General features: G+C 36.3%; 1 pseudogene; it reads left to right on the forward strand.

Annotated features, from left to right (window-relative positions):
• The first annotated feature begins 584 nt into the window (after positions 1 to 584).
• LOC101697429 (cysteine-rich secretory protein 2 pseudogene) lies at positions 585 to 1314 on the forward strand (annotated as a pseudogene).
• The last annotated feature ends 11515 nt before the right edge of the window (positions 1315 to 12829 follow it).

A 12829-nucleotide genomic window follows, 5' to 3' on the forward strand; every position in this document is an offset into this window, starting at 1 on the left:
TTAAGGCAAGAAGAGCTTGGAGTAATGTATTTCAAGCCCTAAGAGAAAATAGCCTCCAACCCAGATTGATGTACCCTGCAAAACTATCTTTCAAAATTGAAGGAGAAATGAGATACTTTGATGACAAAGAGCACCTTAGGAACTTCATGAATACCAAACCACCACTCCAAAAAATTTTAGACAATATCCTATGAAAAGACAATGAGGATCACAATCCTAGGAAGCCTAGCAAAATGAATCCGTCAGGCATGACAAGAAATTAAATGCAAAGGGGGAGAATCCAACAAAAAGAAAAAGTCATGAAAATGATGTCAATACGTATCAGTTATAACCATCAATGTTAATGGTCTCAGTTCACCAATCAAAAGAAATAGACTGGCAGAATGGGTCAAGAAGCAAGCTTCAACAATATGCTCCATACAAGAAGCACATTTAATTCAAAAAGAAACTCATAGAGTCGGAAGATCTGTGCTATGGAGCCAGGGATTATGAAATCATCCACCATGCTTCTCCTGTGAGAACAGTGCCATTCTGACCTTAAAAACACCTGCATGAAAGGACACTTTGATTTTTCCTGATTTCCAAAAATGGCTTTACTCCCAGTGGTGGTATTTCTCATTACAATGCTGCTTCCATCTTTACCCACTGAAGGAAAGGATCCAGCTTTTACTGCTTTGTTAACCACACAGTCACCAGTGCAAAGTGAGATTGTAAATAAACACAATGAACTAAGGAAATCTGTCAGTCCCCCTGCCAGCACCATGCTAAAAATGGAATGCAGTAGAGAAGAAACAGCAAATGCACAGAAGTGGGCAAATAAGTGTACTTTAGGGCATAGTAATCCAGAGGACTGAAAAACCAGTACCAAATATGGTGAGACTCTCTATATGTCAAGTGACCCTACTTCCTGGTCAAGTGCAATCCAAAGCTGGTATGATGAGAGACAAAATTTTATCTTTGGTGTAGGCCCAAAAAGTCACAGTGCAGTTGTTGGACATTATACACAGCTTGTTTGGTATTCGTCTTATCTTGTTGGCTGTGGAATTGCCTACTGTCCCAATCAAGAGAGTCTAAAATATTACTGTGTTTGCTGTCCTGCTGGTAATAATGTGAGTAAAAAGAACACCCCTTACACTCAAGGAGTACCTTGTGCCAGCTGCCCTGGTCACTGTGAAAATGGGCTATGCACCAGTAGTTGTGAGTATGAAGACCTCCTCAGTAACTGCATCCTGGAAGACAGCAGCTGGCTGTGAACATCAGTTGCTTGTGGAAAAGTGCAAGGCTACTTGCAGATGTAAAAACAAAATTCACTAAAACATCCAATGTGCATTGTGCAGGACTAATGGAAAGGGGCTGCATCATTTGGTTGAGACATGCCAGGGCAAAACTATAGACAAGTTAGTTACAAATTTGATCCCAAACAGCAATACTTCTTATTCTCCTGGATATTTAGAAAAACCTGCTCTGTACAAAAATGTACAAAAGAAGCATTATTTATAATGGCTACTCTGGGCTTTGATATAAATTTAATTCTTTAAATTTAAAGATTTGAATCAAGCTGAGAATTTTGAAGGCTGTGCACTCATAAGATTTAGGTCACTAGAACTTTGGATCAAAATGGAGAATTACATGCCTCCTGAATCACCATGATAAAAAATAAAAGATTATAACACTGCTGACATTCCTACTACATGATATTTGATCTGTTTGAAGAAGAAATTCAAAGCTTAGCATCTTCATTTGTCTTATGGCTTTTCTTTTAAACAAAAGTAATCAGGTTTTTAAATAAATAACTTATCTCAGCAAATACATAAAAAAAAAGAAACTCATAGTCTAAAAGTTATTGGGTAGAAAACAATACTCCATGTGACAGGAACCTGAAAACAAAAAGCAAGGGTAGCTATCTTTGCAGATCAAGTGGATTTTAAACGAAAATCTGAAACACTCTGGTCCCAAGAATTTCAGATAAGAGATACTCAACTTGTATGTACAAATCTATTGTGAACATGTGTTTTCACTCCTCTCAAGTAAAAACTTAAGAACAGGACTGTTGGTTCTTAACAGTAATACAAGAAATTTCTGTATTATTTTCCAAAATGGTTTTGTCATTTTTACATTCACATTAGCAGTATTAGAAAGTTTTAACTGGTTCACACCTAAGCTGACATTTGTTCTTTTAAAACTTTTAACTTCATCTCCCTAATGAGTGTATAATTCATTCCTGTTCTTGTACTGATTAGTATTTTTCTGATTCTAGTGTTGCACACCTTTCCTTGTGCTGTACTGGCTATTCATCAACTTTGTAATTGGGTTGTCTATTAACGAGCTGTAAGAATTCTTTATATACTCTGGTCATAGGTTATATGCATTGTAAATATGGTTTGTTTAAGGACTACTTTTCATTTTCTTAATGATATCATTTAAAGTTCTAAATTTTGATGGAATCTCATTTATCAATTTTTTTCTTTTATACATCATGTTTTTTATATCCTAGGAAGTTCTTGCCTACTCTAAATTTATGAACATTTTCCCTTATAATTTCTTCTTAAAGTTTTATACTTTTAGGATTTCATATTTAGGTTCATAGATCCTTTCAAGTTATTTTTATGTATGGAAGTAAAGGGCTGAGGTTAATTTTTTATATACAGATATCAGGTGTTCTAGTGCCATTTGCTGAAAACACTATCTTTTGCTCTGCTCTTGAATTAAGTTTATGTTCTATAAAATGTTACTGTTAAATAATCTTTCAAAACTCAGTGGACCATATATGTGTGATTCTGCTTCTAGATTATCTGTTTTATTCCAATGATCTATATGTCTTTCCTTACACCAACACTGCCTTGATTGCTGTAGCTTTAGAGGAAGTCTTAAAATTAGGTATTAAATATCTTCCAACACTGTTTATTTTTTCTTTTTCTTTTTACTTTTCTAGGTCCTTTGTACTCCTACATAACTTTTAAATTTCAATATCCAATCCTTCATTTATAGCAAGTAAACACATACCTGAAGTTTTGTATATACCTTGTGTTTTCTAATCCTGCTAAATTCAAATACAAGTTCTAAGGGCTCCTAGAGATTTCTTAGTATTTTCTCTGTAGATGATTATTACATCTACATATAAAGATTTTACTTCTACTTTGCCAATCCTATCCTCATTGTGTCATTTTATTGCTAGACTATTTTTGTTTGGGCCTATGTTTCAAAGTTTAATGGACAGATGAAGAGTAGTCATATCCGCCCATGTTCCCCACCTTAGGGAGAAAGCATTATATCTTCTCCATTCATATAAGGCGCTTTTGCTGGAAGTATGGAGTACATGTCTTTGATCTGTTGAGAAAGTTCTGCTCTACTTCTAGTCTCCTGATAGCTTTTACCATGAACAGCTGTAAAATTTAGTCCAATATTTTTTCTCCAACTACTAACAGGATCATATGGCTTTTTCCTTTCCTCTGTTAAAATGATGACTTTTGGGGGTGGATCTTCCAATGCTGAACCAACACTGCATCCCTATAATAAAACCACTTTCTACATCCTGCCAGATTTGACTTCTAATAGTTTGTTTTGCTAAACAAATTTCTATCTATGTTCATACTTTTTTCTTCTATTGTCTTTATCCAGTTTTAGGATTGGCAAAATGTTGATTTCCTAAAATGAGGAGAGAAGTGTTCCTTCTTTTTTTCTTCTTTAAATGTTTGATATAATTTATCAGTTAAAATGTTTATGAGCCTGCTGTTGTCATATAGGTAGGTTTTCAAGCTAGGAATATACTTTCTTTAATAGGTGCTATTCAAATTTTATCTTTCCTCTAGAGTTAGTTTCATTAATTTGTCTCCCAAGGTACTTCTTAGAAGTTGTCAAATTTATTTCAAAAAAGACTTTTGCATTATGCTTTCTATATCCTTTTAAATTCTGTAAAATCTGTGGTAATGTCTTCTAGATCTTGATATTGTAATTTTAAAAATGTATAATTGATATTATATAATAGGAAGAAAAGATCTACAGGTGTAGGGGAAGTGGGAGGGGAAGGGGAAAGGAAAGAAGGTAAAAGAAAAAAATATGAGAAATGGAAACGTTTTTGCAAATAGGGAAAGGTGGAGAGGGTGAAGAGAGGGCAGGGGAAGGGGAAAAAATAAGAACCAAGATACATCATGTAAAGGTACAAGATCCTAATGATGAATGTAACTGTATTTTATACCTAAAATGTACCAATAAACCTAATGGGAAAAAAGAAATATTAGTTTATTCATGAAATAGCTATTGAAGTCATACTTCCAGGTAATGACGATGCAGTGGTCACCACAATAAGGATGACACTAAACACTAGCAGACATTTGTGCAACATTTTGGCAATCCAAGAAATTGTCACCATTCTTTGAGGAATTATACAATTTTTTCTTCTCAGTATAGCACAAAGATGTTCTCCCTCTAGAAGTGCTGAGAATGTTAAATATTTTTCCAGTCTCCCTTGCAGCTAGTCACAGGCATATGAGTTAGGTGCTGTCTATCAGAGATAGTGACATAAAAGGAAGGGGAAGGAGGCAATCTTTTCTTTCTGGCAATGATGACAATAGCAGTGGTTACTTAGTGACAATTGGAGTAATTTCTCCATATGGTAGAGTTTAGGGAACTATTCCAGGGCCTTGGGCCTAACTTTCTAGTCATCCAAGATTATATGAGCTACCTGTTTGGGTTTTTTTTTTTTTGCGATGTTAGGCTCCTTCTTCAACAAAGTCTAATGATTGATAGAGCAACCTCAGGGCCAGCCAGCCATCAGGAGAAGAAAAAATTAGAGTAAGGCACATTTAAGGGCGTACGGGACTCAGCAGTATGTCCATTTCTCAATGTGGCCATTCCTTAGAAACATTTCACTGCAAACAGTAAAGAAGTACATTCATTTTGGCTTTGAGCTTCCCATATAAAATATTTGTATTAGTTTACTCAGATCACTTTAACAAAATATTGCAGACTGGGGCCTTAACCACTAAACATTTATTTCTCAGGATTCTAGAGGCTGTGGAGTACAAGACCAAGTGCTAGGAGGTTTCCTTCCTCTTGAGAGTCCTTTTCTGGCTTGCAGATGTCCACCTTCCTCTGTGACATCACATGGTAGAAAGTGATTTGTCTCTATTTCTCTTCTAAAAAGCCACTCACCGCCTCATGAGGACCTACCATCATGACTTGACCTAACCCTGATTACCTTCCAAGGGATTCATCTCCAAAACAATCATATTAGGATTAGGGCTTCAACATACAAATTTTGAGAGACACAGTTTAGTTCACTGTAACAGGGAATTTATAAGAGTATATGATTTTAGCACTGAATAATGAGCATGACAAGTCTTCATCAAATTGTCTTATTCAATACAGGTCCTTTATCCACCAGGAAATCTTACACTTGTACTCTGAAAAACCAAGCAACAATTTCCATGAGCTACATCTGATTCTACAAGTTGTGAAGAAAACTTGCATTGAATGCTGCTACTGTGTGCCATTTAATGGAAAGGCAGGGGCCTTCAATAGGAAAAGCAGAACAAGTGTGGAACAAGTTTCACCTTGTGTAGTCAGTTTGGTTGTGAGCAATGGTTGACAGGTATGTTTTAAAGTATACCATAAGTCATGGATGTTGAACAAAGCATTAACATAAAATTTTGTCAATTTCATTGGCATCACGAGATTGTACTACTTCAGATTCTAGCTTTATAAGAAATGTCTTCATGAGATGAAATTTGGACAGATGGCTATGATCCTCACAGCAAGGTTCTGAATTATTAATGAAAATCCTCTAGAATCCTTTCTCATTTGAAAAAACCATGACAATTAAGATCTAGCATCACCCATCCCCCAGTGACCAGCTAGCAGACTGAGAGGACCTCGCCCACTTGGAACAAGACTCCCTCCCACCCATGCCCCAACCCCAGTGACCTGCAGCACCCCCATATAAACCCCTTCCTCTGGCCTCCTGGATGTCCCCATACCTGGTTCCATGCTACAGAGGCACAGGGGGTCATAAAGGCCATTGTCCTGAGCTCCAGACGATAGAGAAAAGTGAACAACAAAACGAGGGCCTCTCTGATGTTCCCTGATGAAAATTGAAGCCCACTGGAAAAGTGAAGAGAATTCCTGGAATAAAGGCACACCAGACCACCATACTTGATAAGTTGTAGGGATCATTACCTCCCATCGGAAACTGGACTATCTTCAGGGGAAGGGCAGCTGGAACCTGCAGTAGAACCTTGCAGAGTTCAACCCTGAAGGAGAACAGGGAGCTCAACTTGGGACTTGCAGCTAGAAATCTACCTGCATCTCATGGGTCTGCTACTGGCTTGCTGAGACTCATTGACTTATAGATGCACACTGCTGCCCATGTTGTCTATTGTGACAGAAGAGACATTGTTGTCTATTGTGACAGCAGAGACATACCCTGAAGGAGGCCCTTCATTTTTATTTTTTATTTATTTTCAAAATTATTTTTTTGTTCTTATTTTTAATTTTTTTCTACTCTTCAAATTTTTCTTTTTTCTTCTTTTCTTGTTCTTTTCTCTTTTCCTTCTCTCTCTCTCTCTCTCACTCTCTCATTCTTTTGCTGTCCCACATTGTTCTTCATCTCCCTTGTTTTTCGTGTTCTAGCCCTAATTCAGATTTCTTCTTCATTTTTCTTCTCTTTTTCCTTCTCTCAATTGTCATTAGTTTTAAAGGAAAGTAAATTCAGTTTCTAGCCTCCCTATAGATATTAGGTTATCCTGTTCTCATCTTTGTTCTTTCATTATCTCTTTTCCTCTTGTCTTCAACAGTTTCTTAGAGTTTGCATGACCTTCCTGTGTCCTCTAGCTTCACTGATAATCTTTCCCTATCCTTCTATCTATCCCTCCCTCCCCAAATTCTTCTAACTCCCCATCCCAAAGGGTAAAGTTGTTGTATTGAAGAGTCTATTCACTATAAACATATCTTGGGCTGGTCCTCAATTTAGATTTAATTCATGGAGTTAAAGGTGATAGATTAATAACTATTACAAATTGTCATTTTCTAAGCTGTGCTTGATGCTATGGTGTTGCTGATTATATCACCTGGGGTAAGCTGTTGTGATTGATCTAATCAGTTGTCATTTCTGGTATAATGAAAATGAGACAGCCTGAGAGTCATTGGAGACTCAAAACCTAAAGGCCAGCTATATCTGGAAGAAACCTCTGAGAAGCAATCATTCCATAAGGGTTCTAATACAAGCAACAATGATATGTACAATAAGCAATTTTGAAGTATCAACCCAGGAATTAAACCAAGGACAGTACCAAAACAAAAATGAGAAGATATTTAAGCAATGCACAAACCCAGACTTACACCCCACAAAAGGCAAATTCTGGGGGAAATGAGGTGGAAAAGTCTGATAATCAGCCACATGGACACCCTGAACTGATAGCACGGAAAGAAACAAAACAGATGAATGAGATTCTAGAAAAATTCAAAACAGAAATAATTTCCAAGGTAACTACAGAGATGGTGGGCAGAGTGAAAGACATGATTAGAGGCTCTAGAATGGAAACAGACAAAAAAAAAAAATAGATGAACTCAGAACCATGCTAAAAGCCATGAATGCCCAGGATAAGAAAGAAATGGAAACCATGATCACCCAACATAGGAAAGAAATGGAATCCATGAAACTTATTCAAACAGATATTCAATCGATAAAAAATCCAATTGAAAGTATTGACAAGATTGAGCAAACGTGAAGCGAGAATATCAGGTATAGAGGACAGGATTGCGGTTAGTGACCATGAAAACAGATTTCTTTAAAATAGTAAAGGACCATGAGAAATCAATACAGCAGCTGCTAGATGATGCAAAGAAGAAAAACATAGGACTGATAGCATTGTACAAAATAGCAGGAGAAAGTACAATTGACATTAAAAAAAACTGTTCACAGAAGTAATAGTAGAAAACTTCCCAGACAGTGGTAGAGAATTGGACATACAGTGAAGTGAGGCATATAGAACTCCACCCAGCCAAGATAAAAAAAAACTACACCTACACATATAATAGTCAAGATCCCAGAAACCCAACAGAAGAACAAAATTCTACAAGCAATAAGAGAAAAGAAATAAATCACCTACAAAGGAAAGCCCATCAAAATCACAGCAGACTTCTCAATACAAACGCTCAAGTCAAGGAGAGCCTGGAGTAAAGTATTTCAAGCCCTAAAAGAAAATAACTTCCAACCTAGACTGTTGAATCCTGCAAAATTATCTTTCAAATTCGATGGGGAAATTAGATACTTCCACGACAAAGAACACCTGAGAAATTTCATGAACACCAAACCAGAACTCCAAACAATTCTAAACAATATCCTAGAAAAAGACAATGAAGGTCACAACACCATGAGGCCCAACAGAGTGAAGCCACCAAGAAAATCAAGAAACTAAAAGGAAAGTGGGAAAAATAAAAAATAAAAGAGCCAACAACAGTAAAACATCATGACAAGGATGAGTCAATATGTATCAGTTATAACCATCAATGTTAATATCCTCAATTCACCAATCAATAGAAAGAGACTGGCACAATGGATTAAGAAGAACTAGGAGGGGAAGGGGAAAGGAAAGAAGGGAAAGGAAAAATTATGAGAAAAGAAAAAAATGGAAACAAAGTCTTTGTAAATAGGGAAGGGTGGAAGGAGTGAAGGGATGACAGGGAATGGGGAAAAATAAGAACAAAGATACATCGTGCACAGGTACAAGAACTCAATGATAAATGTAAATGTATTGTATACCTTAAATGTACCAATAAAAGAATGTCAGGGAAAAAAACGATCCATCATGAAGGTGATGTTGATTATGCTCTTTGATCTTGATTGAATTGTATGAGCTGAATTTGAACCCAGAAACACTACAGTAAACTCTGAATATTATAAAGTCTTAATGGATCACTTAAGAAATGATGTGCATAGAAAACAACCTGAGCAATGGGTAAATGATTTCATATTCCGTCATGACAAAGATCCATGCCACATATCACTTCTGAAACAAAAATTTCTTCAAATAAAAACAATATAGTGTGTCATCTACCTTATTCACAGATCTGACTCAGCATGGCTTTTGGATTTTCCTTATAGTTAAAATAACCATGGAAAGCTACACATTTTGAATCAATTTGGGACATCAAAACAGTCATGATAGTGCAACTTAAAAAAAAAACACTCAACAAAAGATTCCAGAACTGAGTCAGGAAGTCTCAATATCAATGAGATAAGTGTCTTCAAAGCCCAGGGGAAGATTCTGAGAATGTGTTAAGAATATTTCAGCAAAGTCTTTTACTGTAATACATTTTTAAAAATTTAAATATTTACCATAGTTTTCAGTCACACCTTATAACTCTTCCTCCAGTATTGACTGTATTTACAGCAGTTCTTTTGTAGCCGTTTGGCCAGGGAAATAAATACCCATTATCATTTCTCTAAGCTGTGTTTTGGTGCCTTCACAGCACTTTATTTGTGATAGGTACTTGTACAGCCTTTGTGGTTTTGTTTCAAATGCTGTGAGGCCTGAAAAAGACAAAGTCTGATGCCTGCCCCCATACACTGACAGTCTCCTTGGGGAGATGAAACTGACACTTAGAAAAACACACGAGATAGTTCATTGGCTCATAATTCACACATTATCAGACTTCAGAGAATAAGTAGCTTTCTGAAGGCAGGACTATTTCTGAAAAGGCCTCATGGAGGAGAAGATACTGGAAGCTGTATCTTGATGATAACCAATTTTGTAAAATATCCACAAGACTAAAAGAAAAACATTGTCTGCAGGAAGAGAGTGTGACTTGTAATCATTCAGAACTGCAGAAAATATAAGGATGCTCTGACCCCTCAAGTTCAGAGTATCTGGGGAGTGGTACCCAAGGGCAATGTGGTGCCTGAGGTTGTAGTGCCCAGTATAGTATAAGCCACTGCTGTCCCTTGTGCACTGTGGGGTTTTCCTAAGGCAGAGCCTGGGGTCTGGAATCTGTTCCCTTAGCACAGCTTGGCTAACTGGCTTTCACTAATTATAATCTTTGGAACTTTTCTTCCTCCAAACATCTCTTTTTTCATCTTAGACTTTCGCCTCCCCAGTGGACTGTGAGTCCAGAAGTTTGAAGTCCTTGGGTTCCATGTTTACCCACTAATCAGACCAATTGGAGCACCTGCACCCAGAAGTGTCCTTTCTGGTCCACCTCATTCAACTGTTGTTTGTCATCTGCTCTTCCATGACCTGAATCATCTCCATGGCCACTTAAATCTCAATGGTCAATACACAAATAATGTCAAGAGCTCTGGATTATGACTTAGGTTCTTTTATTGACTAGTCTTTATGACATAAGTAATGTTACTAATCTGAAAAGCCAATTCAAGTACAAGTCCTATAATAACTGGAAATCAATATCCTAATAAACTGGTATCCTACCAAGAGTTGTGGCTCTATATGGTATGGCCCATGGGTACAGAAGGAAGTTAAGAGGGGGAAATGCCACTGTAATAATTTACCTACTCTGATTTTTCTCACCACAAGTTAATAAAACAGGAACAGATTTCCCCATTTCACAGATGAGGAAATACATGCTCAGAGACATAACAAAAAAATTCCCAAACTTTCTGAAAGCCTGACTGTAGCACAGCCAGTTTATACCCATGACAACAAGGATATGCCACTATGTTGACATTATAAATTTCAGATATCTAACAATGTAATTCCAAAAACTGCCTTTACAGGTTCGAAGCTTCTTTTTGCAGCTCAGAAGTGCTTCCAGACAGCAGTCCTGGATGAAAAATTTTGGAGAAAGTGAAAAATTTTCACAAATGTATTAAATGGGAACTTTGAGTATTATCTTCATATATATTTATGAGTAAAACTCATATAAACCCAAATAGATGATAAGTCAACTTTCATTAGAATGTAGAGGAAATATGTTGAAATGTAACCACCTAGCTTTCTATCTTAGGTACATTTTTACAAAGCTAAGAGTAAAGTAAAAAAGAAAAAGTTCATATTTTATATCAAGGTATTGTTCACATATTGGTTTCAAGAAATCACGATTAAAAGGAAAAAAGTCACTTTTTTTCTAAGATGAATTCATTAAGTTATAGGCTAGTTTAAAGATACATCAAATTCTAAATATCCATATTGTACTTACAGTTAAATGCCATACTATATTATCGCAATTTTACAATGTGACAATAACTAAATCACAAGATATATTCCTCTTCCACTGAAATATATTTTTTGGCTTTCTCTACCATTCTATGATCAACTTATATTTATAGGGGTTTTTTTGTTTATCTTTGCATCCCTCTCTAACATTTCTGACATATTTACCATTTACCTGGGGTCCTACAGTCATTTCTTTGTCTCAAGTATTTTTTACTTCTTTTTGCTCTAGTTTATTTTCCTTGCTATTGCAAAGTCATTCTCTTGCTTAACCCACTTCAGTTTCCATCTGTTCAAATTGCTTAGCTTGAGTTGGAAACCCCTCTCAGCATCATGAGCTTTGGTTAAGCACCCTACTTCTCTCCATTTCCAAGTGTGGCACCTCCTTGTCCACCTCCTCCTTTGTGCCGTGGATCCCACTTTAGGTGCCTTTCTCTGATGTCTGCTCATCCTAATCCAACTGTCAGATTAAAACGTAGACTTGAGTTGATTCCCAGCATATGTAATGCCAATAATTTATCTTTTTACATGTTTTCATAGGGAATCTCTAGTTTCTTGAAGTCACAGACCTATGACTTAGTCTTTGTGTTCTCAGTTCTCAGCACTTGACTATGTGGTAGATAGGAAATCACAGACTGCTTAGTAGATATATGAATGAGTAAATGTGATGAATCTGTATTCATCAGACTCCTGTGTAAAAAATGGCATGCCCTTAATAAAATAGCAAACTAATTTACATGGTTCAATTTTTTTTTCTTATACAGTGATAACCAGCACATAATATGGAGGGGAGGGTATCTTCCTGATCTGTATTTTATTTTTAGTTTACCATCCTTCATAGGCCTATTGTTGAAGGCACAACATGCATCTTTACTGTATCAATAATAAATGAATACCTCCCCATTGTGCTATCCAAAAATTCCACAGCCAAAGTCAAAATCCTTAGGAGGATAATCAGAACTAATATTTGCAGAGAATGTACTACATGCCTGACGTGGTGCTAGGCAATTTATATAGATAACCTCACTTAAACTTTCAAGAGTATTTTATGCTAAACATTAGTCATAGGCCCATTATATAAGTCAAGAGAACAAAAAGAAACATAGAGAAGTAATATCACCTGTTCAAGTCTGGGTAGCAAGTAGTAGACCAAGGAATTAATACAGACAGCACCCTGCCAAATGTGGTGTCCGGAACCATTATCCTACCTTGTTCTTTTATACAACAATGCATTGAATGCAAGCATTTTGGTTCTCCTTCCAGTAGCATGGCTTGTCTCTTTAAATCACTGTAGTTTCTGGTTATATGTCAATAATAAAGCTTATGCAATGAATTGTCTACAACAAACTGGGTTGGCAAGTTTATATCTCACAATGCTCTTAGTTGAGCTTAGTCATTCCTATTTAAAATCCTTTATATAGTTTCTCTTTTAATATTTCATCAATTTCTGTTGCTTTTATTCTTCCAAGATCAGTTCTGAAAGAGGAAATGAAATCCATAACAAAGAAAAAGCATTTCCTTTCTCTACTAAGCAAATAAATCGGGACACAGCTAGCTTTGTGTGTGGGGGGGGGGACTTTTTTATTTTCTGGAGAAATAAGACAGAGGCTTAAACTAATTTGTTTACAAAAAAACCAATAAATGCTTTACTATGGCTCTCTGAA

The sequence above is a fragment of the Heterocephalus glaber genome, unplaced genomic scaffold, assembly GCF_053883595.1.
Source record: "Heterocephalus glaber isolate CG9 unplaced genomic scaffold, H.glaber_assembly_v1.0 deba00000122, whole genome shotgun sequence".
Classification (NCBI taxonomy): Eukaryota; Metazoa; Chordata; class Mammalia; order Rodentia; family Bathyergidae; genus Heterocephalus; species Heterocephalus glaber.